This window comes from Palaemon carinicauda, chromosome 4 (genome assembly GCF_036898095.1).
Source record: "Palaemon carinicauda isolate YSFRI2023 chromosome 4, ASM3689809v2, whole genome shotgun sequence".
NCBI lineage: Eukaryota > Metazoa > Arthropoda > Malacostraca > Decapoda > Palaemonidae > Palaemon > Palaemon carinicauda.
In genome coordinates, this window is record NC_090728.1 from 188,863,701 (window position 1) to 188,887,564 (window position 23,864).

The 23,864-nt window shown below is 43.6% G+C and overlaps 1 long non-coding RNA gene across 1 annotated transcript in view; it reads right to left on the bottom strand.

Moving 5' to 3' along the window:
- LOC137639237 (uncharacterized) overlaps positions 1 to 23,864 on the bottom strand; it is a 37,504-nt gene that overhangs the window by 11,328 nt on the left and 2,312 nt on the right. The window contains exon 2 of the long non-coding RNA XR_011044267.1: positions 6,380 to 6,548. This is a non-coding gene — a long non-coding RNA (uncharacterized lncRNA). The remainder of the gene's footprint in view (positions 1 to 6,379; positions 6,549 to 23,864) is intronic.

Sequence of the window (23,864 nt, forward strand, 5' to 3'; positions counted from 1 at the left end):
CAGGGCGCACAACCAACCGGTAGGAAGGTTGTTGGCCAGAAGGTTCTTCTCCGTATTAAGTCCTCTATCAAGGACACAAGCTTGGACTGCATGTCTTGCAGCAAAGCCCATTAGGGTCTACGGGAGCAGGTGTGGCAACAGACGGGGTTAGCGACTGAAGCGGAGCCATTTACCATCCCTGGAAGCCTTGTTATGTGTGACATAATAGTACAGCAAAACTTCAAAGGCTCGACAAAAGTTGAGAAGTTGACCTGTAAACAACTGGAGCGTCTCCTGGCTATGCGCCTGGCCGAGTCTACCAGAATTGAGAAGTCTACCTGGGCAGAGGCATGAACTCCCAAGCTGAGAACTTCTCTCGTGTCCTATCAGACTCTCGCTCTATAAGCCAGATAAAAAGAAGGGAAATCAAAAGGCTGTATCCCTAAAACTCCTCCTGGTGCAAAAACCAGTCGCCTAGCCGACGTAACGCTCTCTAGGAGAGCGAGAGAGCACTAGCTTAACAACAACGGCTTCGAAGCAGCTAGGCCTAGTGTAAGTTCTGACGTGAGGCGAACGAGGAGCAGCAGTTACAAGAGGACATACAGCACTGGTGCATAAGTAGCAGACCAGAAGGCAACGATATGTAACTGCTTGACAGTCTGTGAGCTGGCAACAACCAAAGCTGTGTGGGGAAGCCTCAACTCCTGACTGACTAGTCTGCTGCGGGCGAGTGGCGGAAACCACAGTGGGTTGCGGAGGCTGACGCACCGTGTCAAAACACGGCAGCTTAACTCCACCCTCCTGTGTTGTGGTAGCACACGCACGTCAACGGAGTGCTCCGTGCGTCTGTGGGAGTCAGCATGCGTCTGGCAGGGTGGACTGCGCATGGGTGGAGGAGCTCTCACAGCCAGAGTGTGGGAGCAGGCAGCCGCAGCGTCTGCTGGGCGCACAACCGTGGCAGGTTGTAGGCAAACGGGTGCATCGTCAACCTTCTCCGCAGTCGGAGTGTGGGAGCAGGCAGCCTCAGTGTGAGCTGGGCGCACAACCGTGGCAGGTTGTAGGCTAACGGGTGCAGCGTTAACCTTCTCCGCACGAAACTCCTGCATAACCGCAGCTAACTGAGTCTGCATAGACTGCAGTAAAGACCATTTAGGGTCTACAAAAGCGGCAACAGACGGAGCTACTGTCCGTTGTGACTGAGGGTCTAAAACAGCGGGTGCGGCAACAGACGGAGTAACTGCCTGTTGCGGTACCACCTTGCCTCTCTTGGGAGGTGTGCAGTCGTCGGATGACTGCAGCGAGTCCGAACTGACCCAGTGGCTACACCTGGGCCGTTGGACTTGCGCGGAAGGGACCGACTTGCACTTAATAAGCTGCGAGACCTTGGTCCAAGGTTTCTTACGAGAAACCTCTTCCGCAGACGAGAAGTAAATGGGCTCTCTCGTCTTTGTGTGGGTGGGGCGATCTTGGGTAGATACGCCCGAAACCACGGAGGGAAAAACGTCTGTTCGTTGATCAAGGCCTGAGGAACCCATAAGTCGTTCGACATTACTTCTCCCCTGGGCTTGGGAGCTTGCAAGAGGTCCCGGACTAGGTGAACGACAGGCACGAACAGACGAACCCTCGGACGCAACACTGTAACACTTTGCGCATATCACTTTATCACTTTGATTTTCTGTTTTGCACTTACAGTGATACCTCGGTAGTCGAACGACTCTATACTCGAACAATTCGGAGTTCGACCAAAATTTTCGAGAAATTTTTGCTGCGGTGCTCGACCAAAAATTCGGTACTCGACCAGCCGAACACGTGACGACCGCATGGGCTTTGTGATGATCGCGCCATCTCGGCCACTCTCGCTTGTTCGGGAAGCATCAGTTCTCTCGAGAGCGTCACTCAGACAACGCGCGATCAGCATTCGTTGTGATTTAGTGATTTTCAGTGCTTTTAATTGCTTTTTTAGCTTTCATAATGAGTCCCAAGAAAGTAATGAGTGTTAAGGGGAAGGAGAAGAGGAAAACAGTGCGAACAACGATCGAGTTGAAGAAGGAAATTATAGCGAAATATGAGAATGGTGTACGAGTGTCCGATTTAGCGGTAGAATACGGAATGGCGAAGTCGACCATTTCTACGTTTTTAAAGCATAAAGAAATGATTAAGAAGGCGAATGTTGCAACGGGAGTTACGGCGGTAACTAAGCAAAGGCCACAAGTGATTGAGGAGATGGAAAAGTTGCTTTTAATATTTATTAAAGAAAAACAGTTGGCCGGGGAAAGTGTTAGTGAAGCGTTCATTTGTGAAAAAGCGTTGCATATCTATGAAGAATTAGTGAAGAAAAGTCCGAGTACCAGTGAAAGTGATTCATTTACATTTAAAGCGAGCAGGGGTTGGTTTGAAAAGTTTCGTAATAGAACAGGTATTCATCGTGTTACTAGGCATGGGGAGGCAGCTAGTTCGGATCAAATTGCAGCCGATAAATACGTGGGGGAATTCGATCGGTACATAAATGAACAAAATTTGACCGCACAACAAGTCTTTAATTGTGATGAGACTGGGTTATTTTGGAAGAAAATGCCAGCCAATACGTACATTACCAAGGACGAGACGAAGATGCCAGGTCACAAGCCAATGAAAGATAGGCTAACATTGTTGCTGTGTGCAAATGCAAGTGGCGATTGCAAGATCAAACCCTTGTTAGTGTACCACTCGGACAACCCCCGGGTGTTCAAACGAAATAATATTTGTAAAAGTGCACTACCAGTTATGTGGCGCTCGAACACTAAATCTTGGGTCACAAGACAATTCTTTACTGAGTGGATAAACGAAGTGTTTGCCCCCCAGGTTAAGGCTTACCTCATTGAAAAGAGCTTGCCAATGAAATGTCTTCTGGTTATGGACAATGCTCCTGCACATCCTCCAGGTCTCGAGGATGACTTGAAAGAAGAATACAGCTTTATCAAAATCAAATTCTTGCCCCCCAATACTACTCCCATACTCCAGCCCATGGACCAACAGGTCATTTCAAACTTCAAAAAACTCTATACCAAGGCCCTTTTCAGAAAGTGTTTTGAAGTGACCAGTGACACGAAGTTGACCCTAAAGGAATTCTGGAAGGAACACTTCAGCATCCTCAACTCTGTTAACATGATTGACCAAGCTTGGCGAGGTGTGACCTATAGGACATTGAACTCTGCCTGGCGTAAGCTGTGGCCATCATGTGTCACAGAGAGGGAGTTTGAAGGTTTCCAACCAGAGGCGGGTCCAAGCACTGCTACCCCTGTAATTTCTGATGACACTGATGTCGTTGAGGAAATTGTTGTCATGGGCAGGAGTTTGGGGCTTGAGGTCGACAAGGATGATATTGATGAGCTTGTAGAAAGCCATTCTACCGAGTTGACTGTGGAGGAATTGTTGCACCTGCAACAACAACAGCAGCAGGATCTGATTGTGGAGCAGGAATCTTCAGAAGAGGATGAGGTAAGGGAGGATGTTCCAAGTTCTCTCATCAATGAAATTTGTTCCAAGTGGGCAGATGTGCAGGCTTTTGCTGAAAAATACCACCCAGAAATTGCAGTAGCAAACCGGGCAGTGCATATGTTTAATGATAGTGTCATGTATCATTTTCGAAGAATACTGCAGAGGAGGAAGAAACAATTAACAATAGACCAGTTTTTCACAAAAGAAAAGAAAGCTGCTACATCAAAGCCTGTTTCTCCTCCAAAGAAGAGACAAAGAAGAGAAGAAACCCCTGAAATAGATCTGCCCACCCTTTCATTGGAGAGAGAAACAACTCCTGAAGGAGAACTACCCCGCCACATCATGGAAGGGGACTCTCCTTCCAAGCAGTAACCTCCCCCTTCCATCCTCTCCACATCCATCCCTGTATGCCATCGAACCGCTGCTCAAAGGTATGTTCACTACAGTACAGAAAATGGTTTAAAATTGTTTTATTTTAGTACAGTAAATGGTTTAAAATTGTTTTATAGGATTTTCTGACCAATTTCATACACATTTAGATAATTATTGTTGTTTAGGTACACGTTTTATTAATATTTTGGGCCTGTTCGAGTGCTTGGGAACGGAATAGAATATATACCATTATTTCTTATGGGGAAAAAAAATTCGGTACTCGAACAAATCGGAGGTCGAACACGGATCTCGAACGGATTATGGTCGAGTACCGAGGTATCACTGTATTTCACTGAAATCGAAACTTTTACTGATTTCTACCTGAAACACGCAATCCTACCCTTCATTAAAAGGTAGTAATTGCGAAAACAAACGTATAATGCAACAGAAAACATATATAAAGATAAAGAATTCAGTGGCTGGGAAAGAGACTAAACACTAGATCAAATAAACTACGTTTACAATCTCTCACCGCACATAGCCTGGGAACAAGAATAAAACCCTAGAAACGTTAACCCTAGAAACGTTTTACCTTCTTCCCCTACAGCGACTAGGGAGGAGAGTAAAACGAGAACAACGTTACCCGCTTGAACGAAACGTTTTTTCTCCTCTCTCTCCCTCCGTCTCTATCTCTCTCTTTCTCTCTAGATTTCGCACCTGAGAGAAGAGCCCAATATATATCGTCAAAACATGTTATTGCTAAAGGAAAAAACTGAAAGGTTTTCCAAATAAAAAGTTCCTTTAATATAGAATTTAAACCATTTAAGCTAAGAAAGAATGAACGAAACGCTAGAATCGGTTTACTCTTACTGCAAAGAGAAACCGTGATACACTCTCTCTCTATCGTAACGATAGAGCGCATGTTGAACGTCCTGAACGTCAACAACTGCGTAGACTAAAAAACTAAACGTTAGTTCATCTTTGAAAACAGTACGAGACTATCAAAGAAATTCTTTCATAAAACATTGAATTTAAAAAGTTTTAAATTCTTTAAAGGTTAAATACGATATAACGGGCTCAACGTTGATTAACTTCGGTTCCAAGTTAGGACCGCCTATATCAGGAAAGGTCGCATATAAACAAAACATAAAAGGAAAGTTAATCGAAGAGGCCTAATAAAGGCGGAGAGATATAAAATATATAGATCTATAACGTGTTAAGCAAAATTACTAAAAACCTAAACACACTTCCGTCTAAGGGAAGGGTCGGCCATTTAAAAGTGAAAGAGAGTCCATACTCTCTTTGTCACCATAATTAAATCTATCCAAAACGAGTTCAAGTTTTGAAATGAAGATAAAACCCCTGCATAGCGAAAGCTCAAAACTGGAATAGTGTACTTCACCAAAAAGTTGTGAAAACAAATCCAGTCAGTAACAGCGTATTTAGTAGGTCTTGCCAGTGGCACGACAGAGAGAAAATTGGTTCTGTGTTGACATCGAGTACTTGAGTACCTACTTGACAGATGGCGCTGTTGATGTACACCCCCACCTGTATGGCGATCGCTGGCGTATTCCGCCCGTAGGTTTTTCTGTCGGGCAGCAGAGCTGACAGCTATATGATCATCGGGTAAGTTTAATATTGAAAAATACAGTTTAAAGGTTTAAATACCACTCATGAATGGCAGAGGCAAAGAGCAGTGACATTGCCCTATCAAGCAGGACAATACCCTAGAGACTGACCATATTACATATGATCAGCACCCAACCCCCATCTCCACCCAACTAGGACCAAGGAGGGTCAGGCAATGGCTGCTGATGACTCAGCAGATAGGCTCTCCCAAACGGCCTCCATCGTTAGCTCACAAGGATGTTTTCAACAGTCTTCCAGTACCAGGCAATCCCACAGAACCCATCTCACCCCGCCAACGGAAAAGAAAATGAGATTAATAACTATACAAGTTGCCAAAAACTGTATCTAGCATTTTCAATTTGAAGGAAAGATTCATGTAAATGAGAGAGACTCCTAAAGCACTTGGCCATTAGCAATGCCATTAACAGAACAATTAGAACCTTTTTTATAATCAAAAGTTTTTGATTTGCATGTATTGTAGCCTACCTTTGTGACTAGCATTACTATCCACTGACTTACAGGGAGCAATCTTGCTCCATTCATCCCCTGGTTTTTCTTAGAAAGCCAACCACACCAGTACCTGGAAATATAAGAAAGATGTATTGCCTTGCAAATAACTTATCTACAGTCAGGTTTGCAGATTTTAAAAAATCCTTCAATGACAGGAATATGAAAATTTTTTAGAAGTTGAAAATTAAATTTTTCAGTACATACAAATCATAGTTTTTGGTTTTCTACTGGAAACCTGCTTTCACTCAACTTTAGGCACATGGAAGTTCAGAGACAGTCCCTCAAAATGGGACAACACGAGAGATATTAGATTAAAGTCATCAAAAGATGGCTCTTGAAGAGTACCGGTTTATAGCTTTTTCTATCCAGAGGTATGATTCATGGATATAAACAAAAATAATAAAGGACTTACCCTTTAGCAAGACTATTATGAAATCCATTAATATCTACTTATTCACCATGATTATTACAAATGATTTCAGATTTGTAAGATTACACAGGCTAGCATCCTTTATTCACTGTAGGGGAGGCACGACACTCTTTTTATCCTCATTTTCCAAGAAAGACAACCACTTGCGTACCTAGAAATAAAGGAAATTTGTATTGCACTGTTTAACCAGTGTATTTGGTCAGGTTTAGATTTGGAAAAAACCATTTAAAGGAAGAAAAATAAAACAGAATTACAATACCAGACTTTCAAGTACTGTAATCTTAACTAAGAAAGTACAGAATTACCACACCCCAAATTTTAAATTGGTTCCAAGAGACCTGACGTAAGGCTAATTTCAAGTCAGATTTTTGGCTTATTGTCCGACATTAGTTTTCTATACATAAACAACAGTACTTACTTTTTATAAATCCAGATACTGTACCTACATTATAAAGCCTCCCTCTTGAGTACAGTATTTTTAGTACAGTAAAGCACTTAAATCCTTAATTCAAGATATAGAAACCAACATATCATTACTAATTGCTAAGCTACAACCCTAGTTACTAAAGCAGGATGCTATAAGCCCAGGGGCTCCAACAGGGAAAACAGCCCAGTGACGAAAGGAAACAAAAAAAAATTAAATATTTTTAGAACAGTAACAACAAAATTTTCCTATATAAACTATAAAAACTTTAACAAAGCAAGAGGAAAAGAAATAAGATAGGATAGTGTGTTTAAGTATACCCTCAAGCAAGAGAACCCAAGACAGTGGAAGGCCATGGTTCAGAGGCTATGGCACTACCAAAGACTAGCGAACAATGGTTTGATTTTGGAGTGTCCATCTCCTAGAAGAGCTGCTTACCATAGCTAAAGTGTCTTTTCTACCCTTACAAAGAGGAAAGTGGCAGCTTAAAGACACAAACATGGGTTTTGTGCATTTAATACTTACGGATGAGCAACATAACGGAACTGACGAATGTCGTACCAATGTAAAGGGGGTTATAACTGTATTAAAGGTTTAACCATACTGTATGTAAAAATATAATTCTCAACTCCACCTAAAAATAAAGTTAAGTTTCTGAGTTTGTGCTTGAGAAATAAGATTTTATTTTCAAGAAAATTACAGCACCAGGAGACCAACTGCATCAGCTTTTAATAAAATAAATTCTCTTTCTTTAGTGTTAGAGTGAAGTAAGGGGGTCACAGATAGCATAACCTTCCATATATAAGCATGGGCTGAGCTTGTTGTCTAGCTAGGTTCGGATGTACTTTAAGGTAAGCCATATACCTTGAATTTCCTTACCTATAACTACCACAATGGAAAGCATCAATTCTATAGAAAATTGGCTCAACTTTTAAACTAATAGGCCCGATGCTTAAAGCTGTTCGTAATCAAAATCATACCTACAGCTCTCCGGATTCATTGGTAGAAGGGAGTTGATGGAATGATAAGACAGGAGCTGGGACTATAATTCCATTTAGCACAAAAGCATTTGGTTTAAACCAAGATTTCCAGGGAGAGAGAAAAGTTAAGAGGTTGGACAGCGAGATAGAAGAAAGGAAGCAACAACAAAGATAAAGTATTAGGATAGGCAATTATATACAAACTATAGTATTGTAATTTCCCGACAAATGCATGAACCATGTATTTAACCAACTAGTTATCTTGTGATTTTTCATTTCTATCCATGAAATTTGGGGCAAACCACACAATCATTGGGGATGTTTTAGGGTGGGAAAAAAAAAAAAAAAAAAAACAGTTAGTAGCAGTAATTGTCAGAAATGCATAAAACCCACAAGATGACACAGTTGGAAACATAAATGGTGCAATACTGAAGCACCATACCTTAAATCTTTATCAAGTCCCTTAAATATTCTCTGCTTTGTCCTTGCTCCCATGAATCTGGCTAGAGGTCATGGTTGTTCTGCGCACGCTACGAGGATCATTATTTCATTGACATTTTTTCTTTTAAAAGAGCAGCAACAGCTTCATAGTGAAGGAAAAACGTCGAATACAGTAAATTACCAGAATAGGTACAATACCGTAATGCAACTTGAAAAAGGCTTGAATGGCCCTTTGGGTGATATCAGCTTGTGAAGGCAGTCATGCTGTAACTTAAGTGGGAAAATAGTTTTAAAACGATTCGGAACATGCATAAACACTTATGGTTAGATTTTGGGGGTCTCCCACAAACGCTCATGTTTTAATTTATAATTTTCTTGAGTAAAACGTGTAAACAAAACGTTTCACTACAGTGAACCCTCGTTTATCGCGGTAGATAGGTTCCAGACCCGGCCGCGATAGGTGAAAATCCGCGAAGTAGTGACATCATATTTACCTATTTACCTATTTATTTAACATGTATATTCGGACTTTTAAAACCTTCCCTTGTACGTAGTACTGTTAACAAACCACCCTTTAATGTACAGAACACTTAATGCATGTACTACAGCACCCTAAACTAAAACAGGCACAAATATTAAAGGCGATTTTATATCATGCGTTTCCTAAACACCTAAAAAGCACGATAAAAAATGGCAACCAATGTTTTGTTTGTGTTCATCTCTGATCATAATGAAGAAACAAACTCATTTAGTGTACACATATATGTATAGGTTAGTTTTTGCATCGATTATATTGATTATACAGTATGTTGATTTTTTTATTACCAATGTTTTACGTACTTAATTTTTCTTAGGACTTCCAAACGAAATGTTTTTCTTTATGACGCCGCCTGAAACGACGGCGTCATAAAGTACTGTACGCTCAGTAAACAACCACGCTCAGAACAAAGAAGGCATTTAACGCGCATGATGAAAGTGATAAATAATGATATTTACAGTAAAAGCATTTACAAAATATGTTTTTGGGCTCAAGCCATGGCGTCCTGATGGAAGGTTCCTTTTTGGTAGCTTCCTTGGGTAAATAACTACTAAGATATTCCCAGAGAATTTAACCACAGGTTATCACAGAATTCTAACTTCTGGAGCGAGTATCATAAAGGTTTCCCTTTAAGACATCGTATATCAACAGGGGACGCATGTATTAACGCGCCACATAGCTATCTACACCCCGAACAGAGATAATGCTTCGGTGTGTAAAGTCGGAGAATAGCTGGGAGCCGTTCCATAGCTAATCTCATTCGTGGCTACTTTTGGTACTCGAGACGTAAACAAACGGGCGCCATTGCTTAAATGACGTCACGTCCGTCTTCATCCTTTGTTCAGTAGCTCGCCCTACTTAGACGGATTTTCCCTGTGCTTTACTTATCGCTTTGCATCTCCATTATGTCGCTACCTTCGGCCGCGCCTTCTTCTGGAAAGTTGAGTACAAGGTTCCAGTATTGTTTAGTTAAGCTCTGACCGTAAAGTAAATATTACTTTCCGAGATATTTGTTGTTTTGTGGCAGAGCTGTGCCTCTACCGGACCCGCCATTTTATGGCGTCGTTGTTGTTATGCATGCCTTATTTAGTTAGCCACAACAACACTTCCGGCCTCATTTACTAATCGATAACATTAGTTTATTTAGTCTTCATAGCTAGGAACTTTTATATCGTGTTTTGACGCTTTTTTATCGGTCATCGATTGACCTCATACCAGTCGGCTACTATAGCCCCCAGGCCAGAGTGCCTATATATCAGTGTTCATGCATGATTTTATTAGTGATCCTAGGCTTACTTATGAAGATAGTGGCATTATTTTACAATACTTTTGACTGTGATGCAAGTGTTTTTTGCCTTCAGGGACCATATAGGGGATAGGTTAGTTAGTGTCTCTTCCTAACCTAACCTACTTGTAGGACCCCTATATGCTTCCTTCATCCCCCTGCCCTTGGCATTCCCTCTGTTTAGCCTTGATTCCCTTACTACGTAAAGGGATCAAGCGCCTAACGGAGTATATTATCGCCTCTCAGTCCTCCCTAAGGGAATGAACCTCCCTTAGGGTTGCGTCTGAGAGTGAGGAACGGCTAGCCCTTCCTCTATGGCTAGGACTAGTCTATGACTGTCCTGCGATAGCGATATGTCTTCTATCCTTCCTAGTTCAGGGCTCTTAGCCCTGCTCTAGGTTAGGTTTTGGAAATGTTATTCTGTTCCCTGCTGAAACTGTACCCATGCACCGTTTCAGCCAGGCTGCCTTATCTTAGGTTAGGGAGTGTCCTCCCTTTCCTAGTGGCCGCTCTGGTACAGAATCCCTTCCATGGAAGACTCTTCTCTTCTCCCCTCCCCACCTATCTCTTGTATAGCCTAGCCTACACTTAGGTTAGTCTATACCCATCTGTCCCCTGTCCTACAACTCCTCCTTAGGGTGGAGTGATAGGGCTACCTTGAGCTTCTATGTGCAGTCCGCTCTGGTACATATACCCTTCATAGTGTCCTATGGGGTTAGCCACTGGATGTGTTCTGTATGTAGAGGTCTCCCCCTCTTTGGGTGTCCCCTAGCCCTCCCTTGGGCTACCCTAGCTCCCGGTCCTCTGAGACCCCTGCTTCTGGGTGATAGAGCCAGCCTCTATCATGGGTACACCCTCTCAGGGGGGGATGTCTGGGAGTCCATGACTGGACTTCTTACATCCCTCCCCCTGTCTCTTTCACTATCCGGGTGCCGGTCCCTTGCCGCCTCCACTGTCGGCGATACCCACCTCCTACCTTGGTGACTCTCCCCTTACCCTCATGGCCGCCAGCCCCCCGTGTGCCGGGGGACTGCCGACTGCCGCCGGCTTCCTGCCGATGGCTCTCCTCCTTCCTCATAGCTTCGCCGTCCGCCTGCCGGTCGGCCACCGGAGTGTCGGCATCCACTGCCGGCAACCTGGTTCCGCTATAACCATCCTTGTCCCTGTCACCAATCTGGCATCCTCCGACCGCCAGAGCCGCCGCTCCCTCTGCCGGCGTGCCGCCGTTGTGCCGGCGGCCGCCACCCTGGTATTATTCCTGACTTATATATTGTCTGTTCTAATGCCAGAAACTCTGCTGGAGCGGCCTCCGGCGTGCCGGAGGTTTGCCGGAACCCCCCGGAGGCGTCAAGACTACTTGCACCCCCTTCCACTAGCTATCATATGAATACTGATAGCCCTACACTGCAAACAGATGGCCTGTTTACGCTATTGGATCAGTACCTTGGTACTGTTCTATTGGTAATCATGCTGTCCCTTCGCATTCTTCAGATTTCCAGCATGCTGCGTGTATCTTAGCGCGGCTGGTTGCCGGAAGCAGTTACCCTAGGGGACCCTTTAGCCCCCTAATTTAGGACTGAGTGGCCTCGGTCCCAAACTTATCCTTGGCAATTTCCATGGAATTCCATTGCCCTATGGGCTTCTAAGGAATACTATCCTGTGCCTTCGGCCATCTCGGATTATCCAAGGATAAAGCTTGCGGTAGCCAGCCGGGCGGGATGCATGGAGTATGTTTTCTTTACTATTTCAATCTCTGTGCATCACACCCTTTATCAAGTTAAAATTAATGATTAATGTTAACTTAGCTTAAGAGCCATTCTTATGACTCCCCCCATACTCATTTTCTCTTTCTTCCACAGGAGGAGCAGATGAAGTGTGACTTCGACTTCTGCGCTGTGAAACGCCCGCACTTCTACGGGCATACGGCTTGCAGGACTCACGCCCCTTGTGCTAACAAGAAAGGGGATTTGAAATTCTGGGACCCGCTGAACTGTACGGTCTGCCAGGCTCACATAGCTGATGGCTTCCATAACCCTCCCTCAGCGGAGGTCAGGGACATTGCTCGAGAGAAGCTACGCAAATGGGTGCGTGGCTTCCAGAAGAATGCCACCGGACCGTACCTGGCCACTGAAGAATTGAGGTCACTTCTGTTCCCAAAGGCCTCCCCTGATTCTGTGGTGCCCAAGGATTTGATCCCCACTGTCCAAATTACGGTGGAACCAGATGTAGTCATGGCCCAGTCCATGCACAATTGCCGCCTAGATTCCGATGATGACGAACACATGTCGGATGTCTCGGAGGGTACGGAGAAGACCCTTATGGCTCAAGGAGCTGAAGATGATGAAGACCAGGTGGAATACGCCGAGTCAGAGCAAGAGGTCGCTCCTCCTTCTATCACCGCCCCTACTCCTACACCGACGGAAGTGTCTCTCCTGTCTACCTCCACGACCCCGGAACCCTTATCATCCACCCAAGAAATGCTCCGGTTGATTAAAGCCGTCATGGACGACAAGCTGAAGGAGAATCAGGAGTTCATCAGGTCCATGATAGGATCCAAAGAACCGAAGAAGATCTCGGTTAAGGATCTCCCCGCTTGCTCTCATGCCAACCCATGGAGGTATGCTGAGCATATGGTGATAGCGACCGGCAGAATCTTTGTCAGCGACAAGATCGGCTCGGTCCCCCTGGAAGATGTGGAATTCTTCCCAAATTTTGAGGCCTACCCGGACTGTTACGTCCGACTTCGCTCTGAACCTGCCTCTAAAGAAGAGACCGAACCGAAAGAAGAGATAGTGTTCGATCTCGCGAAGGCCCATGCTATGCTAGCCAACACGTTCAAAAGTAGGGGTTTTACCTGCTCTAAGCTTCCGGCCCTGAGCAAGAAGAACCCTACCTACGTCGCACCTGAAGATGCAGTACTTCCATTCATGGAAAAGGCCTTCGCTGCATGCCTTAAAGCTGTGGAAGAGGGAAAAGCCTGCCCTGCACTGGAGGAGTGCAGACCCTTCTCCATAGTTACTCCCCCTGACGCCCGACACTGGAAGGACATCCAGCATACTTTCATCGTGGGAAAGCTAGATCCTGACGTCGCCGGACGTCAGTTTAATGAAGACCTCCCGAAACTTAACGATCACCTCCTTCGTCGGGAACAAGATACGAAGGAGAGGCTCGCAGCATCCATGTCCCACCAAGTCCAACTTGAAATTATGGCCTGTGACACCAGAGTACCAGACCACTACATGGTACTTGCCAAATCCCACATGGCAACCCTGATGAAGGACATGTACCACTTCATGAAGGCTCGGAGAGCCTGTCGTGAATTCGTGTTCGCAGGTGCCACTGTGAAACACGAACCCCGGAGGCTGATTTCCTCCAACATCTGGGTCAAACACCTCTTTCCTTCTGACCTTGTGAAGGAGATCACTGACAAAGCCGCCACGGAGAATAGGAACCTTCTCCACAAGTGGGGCATGTCAAAGAAGAGAAAATCCTCTCAGGACGACGGACCTCAACCTAAGAGGAAAGCTTCAAAACAGAAACCCCAGCAACGTCAACCAAGACGTCAGTTTCCGGGACCCGCTACCTCCCAAGTGGCAGCTCAGCCACAACAGACCTTTTAACTGGTCACCCAACCGGTATTGTCACAGTCACCGGTTTTCACCCCTGCTTTCGAGCAACAGACGACTACCTTTCGTCCCAAAGGTAGAGGCTCAAACAGAGGTGCAGGCAGAGACGCGTCTCGCCGTCCCTCCAGAGGCAGAGGAGGAAGGGGAGCTAGCGGCCGAGGCAGCAAGCCCTCGGGACACCAGAAGCAATGAAGTGCTTCCGGTGGGAGGAAGACTCCGCCAATTCCAGGATCGTTGGACCTTCGGTCCCTGGGCACACAGCATCGTCAAGAAGGGTCTAGGCTGGAGTTGGACTCAACCACCCCCAACATTCCAGCAGTTCTTCCAACAATCAACCCCCCTTCTGGAAGAATATGTCCTAGATCTCTTGAACAAGAAGGTGATAAGGAAGGTAAAGTCCACCAGGTTCCAAGGAAGACTGTTTTGTGTCCCCAAGAAAGACTCCGACAAACTCAGAGTCATTCTGGACTTATCCCCCCTCAACAAGTTCATAGCGAACGACAAGTTCAAGATGCTGACTCTTCAACAAATAAGGACCCTTCTGCCTCGAGGTTCTTACACGGTCTCCATAGACCTGGCGGATGCCTATTGGCACGTTCCAATGAACCATCACGCTTCCTCCTACCTAGGATTTCGACTCCAAAGGAAAAGCTACGCCTTCAGGGCCATGCCCTTCGGCCTCAATGTGGCCCCTCGGATCTTCACAAAGCTGGCGGACGCCATAGTACAACAGCTCCGCCTCCGAAACGTCCAGGTGATGGCCTACCTCGACGATTAGCTAGTTTGGGCTCCATCGCCCGAGGATTGTGTAAAATCCTGCAGCAAAGTCACCCAGTACCTAGAACACCTGGGATTCAAGATAAACGAGAAGAAATCTCGCCTCTCTCCAGCTCAGAAGTTCCAGTGGTTAGGAATCCAATGGAACCTTCAGTCACACCGCCTTTCCATCCCCCAGAAGAAAAGGAAGGAAATAGCAGGGTCTGTCAAGCGACTACTGAAATCCAAACGGATCTCAAGACGCCAGCAGGAACGAGTTCTAGGCTCTCTACAGTTCGCCTCAGTAACAAACCCAGTGCTTCGTGCACAGCTAAAGGATGCCGCGGGAGTCTGGAGACGTTCTGCATCCATCGCTCGAAGAGACCTCAAGAGACGGCTCCCAAACAGACTTCGACTTCTCCTCAAGCCGTGGTCGGAAGCAAAGGCCCTGAAAAGGTCCATTCCTCTTCAACACCCACCTCCATCACTCAACATCCACACGGACGCTTCGCTGGAGGGTTGGGGAGGTCACTCCCACCAAAAACAGGCTCAAGGCACTTGGTCTCCCCTGTTCAAGACGTTCCACATCAACATCTTGGAGGCCATGGCGGTCCTTCTAACTCTGAAGAAACTATCCCCGCCTCCCTCGATCCACATTCGTCTAACCCTAGACAACTCGGTGGTAGTTCGATGTCTCAATCGCCAAGGCTCAAGATCGCCCCAGATAAATCAGGTGCTTCTCCCAATCTTCCGTCTGGCAGAGAAGAAGAAATGGCACCTGTCTGCAGTTCACCTACAAGGATTCCGCAACGTGACAGCGGATGCTCTATCTCGAACAAACCTGATAGAGTCGGAATGGTCTCTAGACGCAAGATCATTCTCCTTCATCTCTCACCAAGTGCCAGAACTTCAGATAGATCTCTTCGCAACGAGCGACAACAATCAACTTCCTCGGTATGTGGCCCCGTACGAGGACCCCAAGGCAGAAGCAGTGGATGCCATGTCACTGGACTGGAACAGATGGTCCAAGATCTACCTGTTCCCTCCCACCAACCTTCAGCTGAAAGTCCTCTCCAAGCTGAGAACCTTCAAAGGGACAGCGGCCCTAGTGGCTCCCAAGTGGCCCCGGAGCAACTGGTACCCCCTGGTCCTGGAGCTGCAGCCCAAGCTGATCCCTCTCCCGGGCCCAGTTCTCTCCCAACAAGTACAGAAGTCGACTGTCTTCGCTTCATCATCGAAAATCAAGGACCTTCATCTCATGATTTTCTCTCCCTAGCCGCAAAGAAGAGGTTTGGGATCTCGAAGAAAAGTCTAGACTTCCTCGAGGAATACAAGACCGAATCCACAAGACGGCAATACGAATCATCTTGGAGAAAATGGGTCTCTTTCGTCAAGACAAAAAATCCTAAAGAAATCACAATTGATTTCTGCATGTCCTTCTTCATTCACCTTCATGGACAAGGATTAGCAGCCAATACGATTTCAACTTGCAAATCGGCCTTGACTAGACCAATTCTGTATGCCTTCCAAATTGATCTGTCCAGCGACATCTTCAATAAACTACCGAAAGCATGCGCTCGTCTACGCCCAGCACCCCCACCGAAACCGATCTCCTGGTCATTAGACAAGGTGCTCCATTTCGCCTCCAACTTGGATAATAATTCATGCCCTCTCAAGGATCTGACTCAGAAAGTTATATTTCTCTTTGCTCTTGCCTCAGGAGCCCGAGTCAGCGAAATAGTGGCATTATCGAGAGAAGAGGGTCACATCCTGTTTACTGATACAGGAGACATTACCCTCTCCCCTGATCCGACGTTTCTCGCCAAAAATGAATTACCCACCAAAAGATGGGGCCCCTGGAGAATATGCCCCCTGAAGGAAGATGCCTCTTTATGCCCAGTAGAGAGCCTCAAGGTCTATCTTCGCAGAACTTCGAACTTTGGTAGAGGCCAACTCTTCAAAGGAGAAACATCGGGCAGCGACCAGTCACTGAAACAATTAAGAGCGAAAATCACCTACTTCATTCGCAGAGCGGATCCTGATAGTACACCCGCCGGTCCTGATCCTAGGAAAGTTGCATCGTCTCTGAATTTCTTTCAGAGTATGGACTTTGAAAGCCTTAAAAGCTTCACAGGCTGGAAGTCCTCGCGCGTTTTCTTTAAACATTATGCGAAACAAGTGCACGAAGTCAAACATTTTGTGGTAGCCGCAGGTAGTGTTATGAAACCTGCACCTAACTCTGCATAGAACAGTGAGTTACTTGGGACTCTAACTCTTCGGGTGCCTATGTTGACCCTCGAGCGATACATAGTGATGTCGAAAACACTTAGTGCTTTTATAACTGTTCTTATCCCAGGTGAAATGTCATAGTTGTCACACAAGTGCCGCATGCCCTGAGCATGATGTGTTTTAATCAAAGACTAACGTTCCTCGAGAACGAGTGCCTACTAATAAATTTGAAATTCCTTTTCAGATTCAAGAGCAAGTCTTTATTACTATGTACATTGTAATTACTGTAAATGAACTTTACTTATTGCTGCAATTCATTTAATTTCTGCAATTGTGAAATAAAATTTCTATTTTATTACTTGTGCGTCTCAATCAGCTCCTACTTACTATGAAATACATGCCTGTCATAGTTTTATTATCCCCTTTTCCTTATGGTTCATGGAGAAATTAAGATACTAACCTTTAATTTATATTCACTCTGACAATGTAATATTCCAATACGAATACTTACTCTTCATACCCTGGAGATGAAACCAACCTTCTCAGCACACAGTGTCCAACCACCACTGGTCTGCTTTCCAGAATGTTCCAATACGAATGCCAACCATTCAGTCTCATCTCCAAGTTCTTCAGGTTCTTCTATCAGGGTGAATAGCCCTTCAATAACCACTTTGACGTCGGCATGGCCCGTGGGAACTTCACTGCCAAGGGGGGCAGGAAGATTCTTCCCTACGGTTCTTTACTAAGATTACTATGCTATTTGTTCAAAGCCCTTGGCACTTACTAATAGGGGAAAATCTACCACGATACATTGATTCTCTGGTATTCTTCCATTAGGACGCCATGGCTTGAGCCCAAAAAACGGATTTTGAGCGAAGCGAAAAATCTATTTTTGGGTGAGATAGCCATGGCGTCCTGATGGACCCTCCCTGCTACTTCGTCCAGTTTTTAGGTCCCACCCTGCTCTGCTGTATCATGGTGATCGGCAAGCAACTGGCTTCAGGATGAAGACGGACGTGACGTCATTTAAGCAATGGCGCCCGTTTGTTTACGTCTCGAGTACCAAAAGTAGCCACGAATGAGATTAGCTATGGAACGGCTCCCAGCTATTCTCCGACTTTACACACCGAAGCATTATCTCTGTTCGGGGTGTAGATAGCTATGTGGCGCGTTAATACATGCGTCCCCTGTTGATATACGATGTCTTAAAGGGAAACCTTTAGGATACTCGCTCCAGAAGTTAGAATTCTGTGATAACCTGTGGTTAAATTCTCTGGGAATATCTTAGTAGTTATTTACCCAAGGAAGCTACCAAAAAGGAACCTTCCATCAGGACGCCATGGCTATCTCACCCAAAAATAGATTTTTCGCTTCGCTCAAAATCCGTTTTTTAGTACAAATATAATTTACCGTATCTATATAAAATCATACAGTACATACTGTACGTAGCAAAGCAGGAAAACAATTTACGAGAGAGAGAGAGAGAGAGAGAGAGAGAGAGAGAGAGAGAGAGAGAGAGAGAGAGAGAGAGAGAGAGAGAGAGAGAGATTGTTTTACATACGTAAATGTAAATTTTAAACAAAAAAAATATGATAGGTTACAACATGTAGACTTTTAAAACCTTCCCTTTAACTTAATGCATACAGTACTAAACTATAAAACAGGCACAAATATTAGAATGTGAGAATACCCTGGATAGGTACGGTGGGTCGTCCGCGACCCCGAGCGTCAAAAAAAAACAGGTTTTTCTCACGTGACTGAATTTGTGGGTGATCGACCTGCAGTAGGTGTCTCGCCTACACGCTCTAGTAGTGTCCAGATGTGCATTGCTGTAGCTGTACTCCTTCCCCGATTTCTGAGACGTGTCGGGGTCGAGCGCGACCGAGTTTACCCTTCTAAGGTAATTTGCATAATTATCAAAGTTATTACGTATTATGAAATTGTCGTAGAATGGTGCAACTTGTATAGGTTATCAGTTGTGGAAAGTCTTGGTGGATTGTTTGGCTACCATGTGCATGATTTTTTTTTTAGTTAAAATGTCGTTCATCACCACGAGGACCATTTTACCGCGAGTGCCCCTTTTTCATTTTTTATCATTTTTTTGCCAAGTCATTTTTCCGTAAGATATTGCCGAATAGTGTCGTAAAACTTTTGCTTTTTTAGTGTTGGAAAGTGTGTCTAGATGATCTGGCTACCCATACGTGACTTTGTTTTTGTTAGATACGACGTAGTTATTGGTATATTGGGTATTTAACTGCGGTTGCCAATTTCTGTTTTTTTCCAATATTTGTAAAATTTTACTACGTAGTGAGGAATTGCCGTATATTATTGATTTTTTTTCATGTTTATGTGTTAGAAAGTGTGCCTTGATGGTTGGGCTAACACGTGCATGTCTTTTTTTTTTTTATCTGAGATGCCGTATATTAGAATGTTGGGCATTTTTCCGCGAGTGCCCCTTTTTATTTGTTTTGCATTTTTTTGCTTAGTCATGTTACCGTAAGGAATTGGCAAGTAGTGTCGCAAAACTTATATTTTTATAGTATTGGAAAGTGTTTCTAGATGATCTGGCTACCCATGCCTATTTTTTTTAGCCAGATATAGCGTATATATAGGTATGTGTTCGATTTTCCTGTGATTGCCATTTTTTCGTTTTTTTCCATTTCTTTCAAAATTACTACGTACTAAGGAACTATCACAGAGTAATGATTCATTTAGATGTTTATTTGTCGGAAAATGTGCCTTGATGGTTTGCCTAGCACGTGACTGAATTTTTTTTTTCTGATATGCCGTATATTAGAATGTTAGCCATTTTTCCGCGAGTTCCCCTTTTTATTTGTTTTGCATTTTTTTGTTTAGTCATGTTACCGTAAGGAATTGGCAAGTAGTGTCGCAAAACTTATATTTTTATAGTGTTGGAAAGTGTTTCTAGATGATCTGGCTACCCATGCCTATCTTTTTTTTAGCCAGATATGGCGTATATATAGGTATGTGTTCGATTTTCCTGTGATTGCCATTTTTTCGTTTTTTCCCATTTCTTTCAAAATTACTACGTACTAAGGAACTATCACAGAGTAATGATTCATTTAGATGTTTATTTGTCGGAAAATGTGCCTTGATGGTTTGCCTAGTACGTGGCTGAAATTTTTTTTTTCTGAAATGCCGTATATTAGAATGTTGGCCATTTTTCCGCGAGTGCCCCTTTTTATTTGTTTTGCATTCTTTTGCTTAGTCATGTTACCGTAAGGAATTGGCAAGTAGTGTCGCAAAACTTGTATTTTTATAGTGTTGGAAAGTGTTTCTAGATGATCTGGCTACCCATGCCTATCTTTATTTTTAGCCAGATATGGCGTATATATAGGTATGTGTTCGATTTTCCTGCGATTGCCACTTTTTCGTTTTTTTCCCATTTCTTTCAAAATTACTACGTACTAAGGAACTATAACAGAGTAATGATTCCTCTAGATGTTTATTTGTCCGAAAATTTTGTTTACTTCTTTTTTGATTGAATATCATCAAATTTTTTTAGCTAAAATATTATATTGTTTTATTTTTTTTTTTCGATTTTATTTCCCTTCAAAAAATTTTTTTTGGGTCAGAATTTTAATTTTATAGTCTTAAAATAATCGACAATTATCCAGCAACCCACCATACAATTTTTATGCATATCCAAGAATAATTAGATTAGTAAATAACACCTTGAAATTGACATACCTTCCTACATTTCAAGTGGCAGATTAGGGAGTCTGAGTCAGTGTGGTTGGCGGCCATTTTGTGGACATATCCGAAGCGTAAGTTGCCCTATCTATATATATTCTTGTTCCCTATAGAATTTGTGATATTTTGGTATATTTTTACCTGCATAAATATCATATTATACATTAAATATATGTATTTTTTTACGAAATTTCTAAGTACTCAAAAAATTACCTTTAGATATGGCCCCTGATATAAATGTAATTTACAAAATAATGAAGATTTTTTTATATTTCTATTCTAGGATAACATATGTTTATTCCCTAAAAAAATTAGCCACTTCCTATTTCATTTGGGTACCCAAAAAAATTCATGAAATTTGGACAAATTTTTTTGGCCAAAAAAAGTTACCCTTTTTTTCTCATTTCAGATCTTCACCTCCATGGGTCTGACTTCATCCAAAATACATCAAGATGTGTCCTAAACATTCAAGAATCAATTCCTAAAAGAGTTTGTGTATATATGTATAAACATTTTTTTTTATGAATTTTTATGTAAGGTCTTTTTTTTTCTACTTAATTTTTTAAAATATTTATAATAAATAGTTTTTCTGCAGATGAGTAGTATTTCTCTTTACAGTTGTTTTAAGCATTCATTGAAGTTTTTTTTTGGCAAAAGAAAAAAGGAGGTTACTGCAAAAACTGATTTTTCAAGAATTTTTTTTGGCGTCGGGGTCGCGCGCGTCCGAGTATACCCTTAAAGGGGTGTCCGAGGAGCGTACCTATCCAGGGTTAAAGTAAAAAATAAAGATTGTTACTGTACTCACCACGAAAGAAGTTCAAGAAAAACTTGAATGATGATGGCGATGAATTTGCTGCACAGTAGAAATGATGATGATGAAGCTGTTGATGTGTTCTACTGTGCAGCCAGGTAGTATTTTACGTCTCTTCAGACGGAGGTGTCTTTTCCTAAGACACCTCTTCAACTTCTTCAATTTCTTCCGAAGGCGTAGTAGCAGGAGGAACTGGCTCTCTTTTGCGAGGCTGGAAGAACATCGTGATCGGAAGTTGTTGCCGCTGCTTCTTTTTTCGATCTAAGAGCATCTTGTAGGGAGTCATTATGTCATTAACCTTGTTGCAGAATTGCATCGACCGAATCATATCCTCGTCCCACTCTTGCAACATTTTTTTCAACTCCTTCGCATGGTTGCAGGCCTTGGCAAGCCGTTCTAATGTTAAGCCCGTTTCTTCGACATTTTCTTGGGTCTCTTCCTGGGTTTCACTCTCTTCTTCGCTTGCCGATTTCGTCAGGTCTTCGAGGTCTGCGTCAGTTAGGGGCTGGGAATGGCAGTCCAACAACTCGTCGACGTCTTCAGTAGTCATGTCGCCAAACCCGTCACCTCCAATTATGGCAGCCAACTGCACAGATTTCCATATTGCAGAGTGTTGGATTTCAGCAGGTGTAAATCCCTCGTCGTCGTAAACAATCTGGGGCCACAACTTCTTCCAGCTCGCATTCACGGTTGCAGGTTTCATCTCTTGCAGTGCCTTCTGAATATTCTGAAGGCACGTGGCTATGGTGTACTGCCGCCAGTACGCCTTCAAGTTAAAATCTTCATCCTCATCATCTTGGGCAGCATCCACACACGCAACGAGGTCCGCCAAGGTATTCTTCGTGTAGAGGGCCTTGAACGCCCTGATAACCCCCTGGTCCATCGGTTGAATTAATGACGTGGTGTTGGGTGGCAGGAACTCAACTTGAATGCCCTCATGCGACAGGTCAGTTGCGTGTCCACCAGCGTTATCCATAAGGAGAAGGATCTTGAATGGCAAGCCCTTCTCTAAGAGATATTTGCTGACTTGCGGGATAAAACACTGATGGAACCAGTTGGAGGTCAGCATCTTCGTAATCCATGCTTTTTGATTATGTATCCAGTACACGGGAAGGAGATTCTTATTTTTATTTTTGAAAGTGCGAGGATTTTTCGACTTATAAATAAGCCCCGGCTTTAGCAAAAATCCAGCAGCATTGCCACACATCACGAGGGTAACGCGATCCTTGAATGCTTTAAAGCCAGAGGCTTTGGCTTCCTCTTTGAACAGGAAAGTTCGCGACGGCATTCTCTTCCAAAACAAGCCGGTCTCATCCATATTAAACACTTGTTCCGGCTTGTATCCACCTTCAGCGATAATATTCTTGAATGTCTGGTTCGCGTAAGTTTCAGCAGCGGCAGTGTCAGCCGAAGCAGCCTCGCCATGCAGGGAAACGCTTTTCAGGGCGAAGCGTTTCTGAAACTTTGCGAACCATCCTTTGCTGGCGGAAAAACGTTGTTTCTGAGGCTGGGAATCAGTGGATGTCCCTGGTTGAGGATCATCTGCATCATCATCTTCTTCAGCATGGTTGCCGTCGTCGTCTTGAGGTTCCTTTGCAGCAAAATTCTCATACAAGCTCAAAGCCTTTGTTCGGATGGTGTTCGTATCCAAGGCTATGTTCTTCTTCCGGCAGTCGGCAATCCACACAGCTAAAGCACCTTCCATGCGTACGATCGTTTTATTACGCGTTGTAACGACTCGCTTCGCTGATCTGCTAAAGGTGATTGCAGCCGTCTTTCTAATGTTCGCCTCGTCCTTCTTGATATAGCGAACAGTAGATTCGTTGATTCCAAAATGGTGCGCTGCGGCCGCGTAACTTCTACCGTCTTTTAACATATCGAGAAGCGTAACCTTCTCAGCAATCGCCATCATCCTTCAGTGGCGTTTAGGCTCACTACCAGCCTTAGTAGAAGCAGAACGCTTGGGAGGCATTTTACAGTAGGATTTAACAAAAAGATCAACTTAAAAAGGTCGCACACAGCACAGATTAAACTTCACAAACTTAAGAACGTCTACTCAGCAATACGCCGTAAGAGAAAGTGGACGACCCGGGCCCGCGAGAACCTAGATGCTGGAAGCTGGAGATACGGGCAAAACACCAATCACAGGCTAGATAACAAAACTTGAGTTCTGATTCGTCATCTATCAGCGCTTGAACCAATCACAACCCGTCTTACAGTATATGATGCGTAGGTTACCAACTCAAAGTACAAGATACCCCGCGCATACCGTACGTACAGTATTAATAATAATAATAATAATAATAATAATAATAATAATAAATAATGATAATACTGTACAGTAATAATAATAATAATAATAATGATAATAATAATAACAATTTTATTAACAACAACAACAATAATAATACTAACAATAATAATAATAGCTTTACGTATGTTATTTTATTCTTTTGTAGGATGTGTGTCTCTCTCTCTCTCTCTCTCTCTCTCTCTCGTACGATTATTCGAAATGTGATTTTTGCAACAAAGAATATTATTGGATGCAGTACTACGTACGTATACATACAAAAGAATCATGGAAAAGATGCACATCCATTACATTTGTAGTACAGTAGTAGCCATCAGCAGCCTTACACCATTCTAATATGGTATGACTGCAT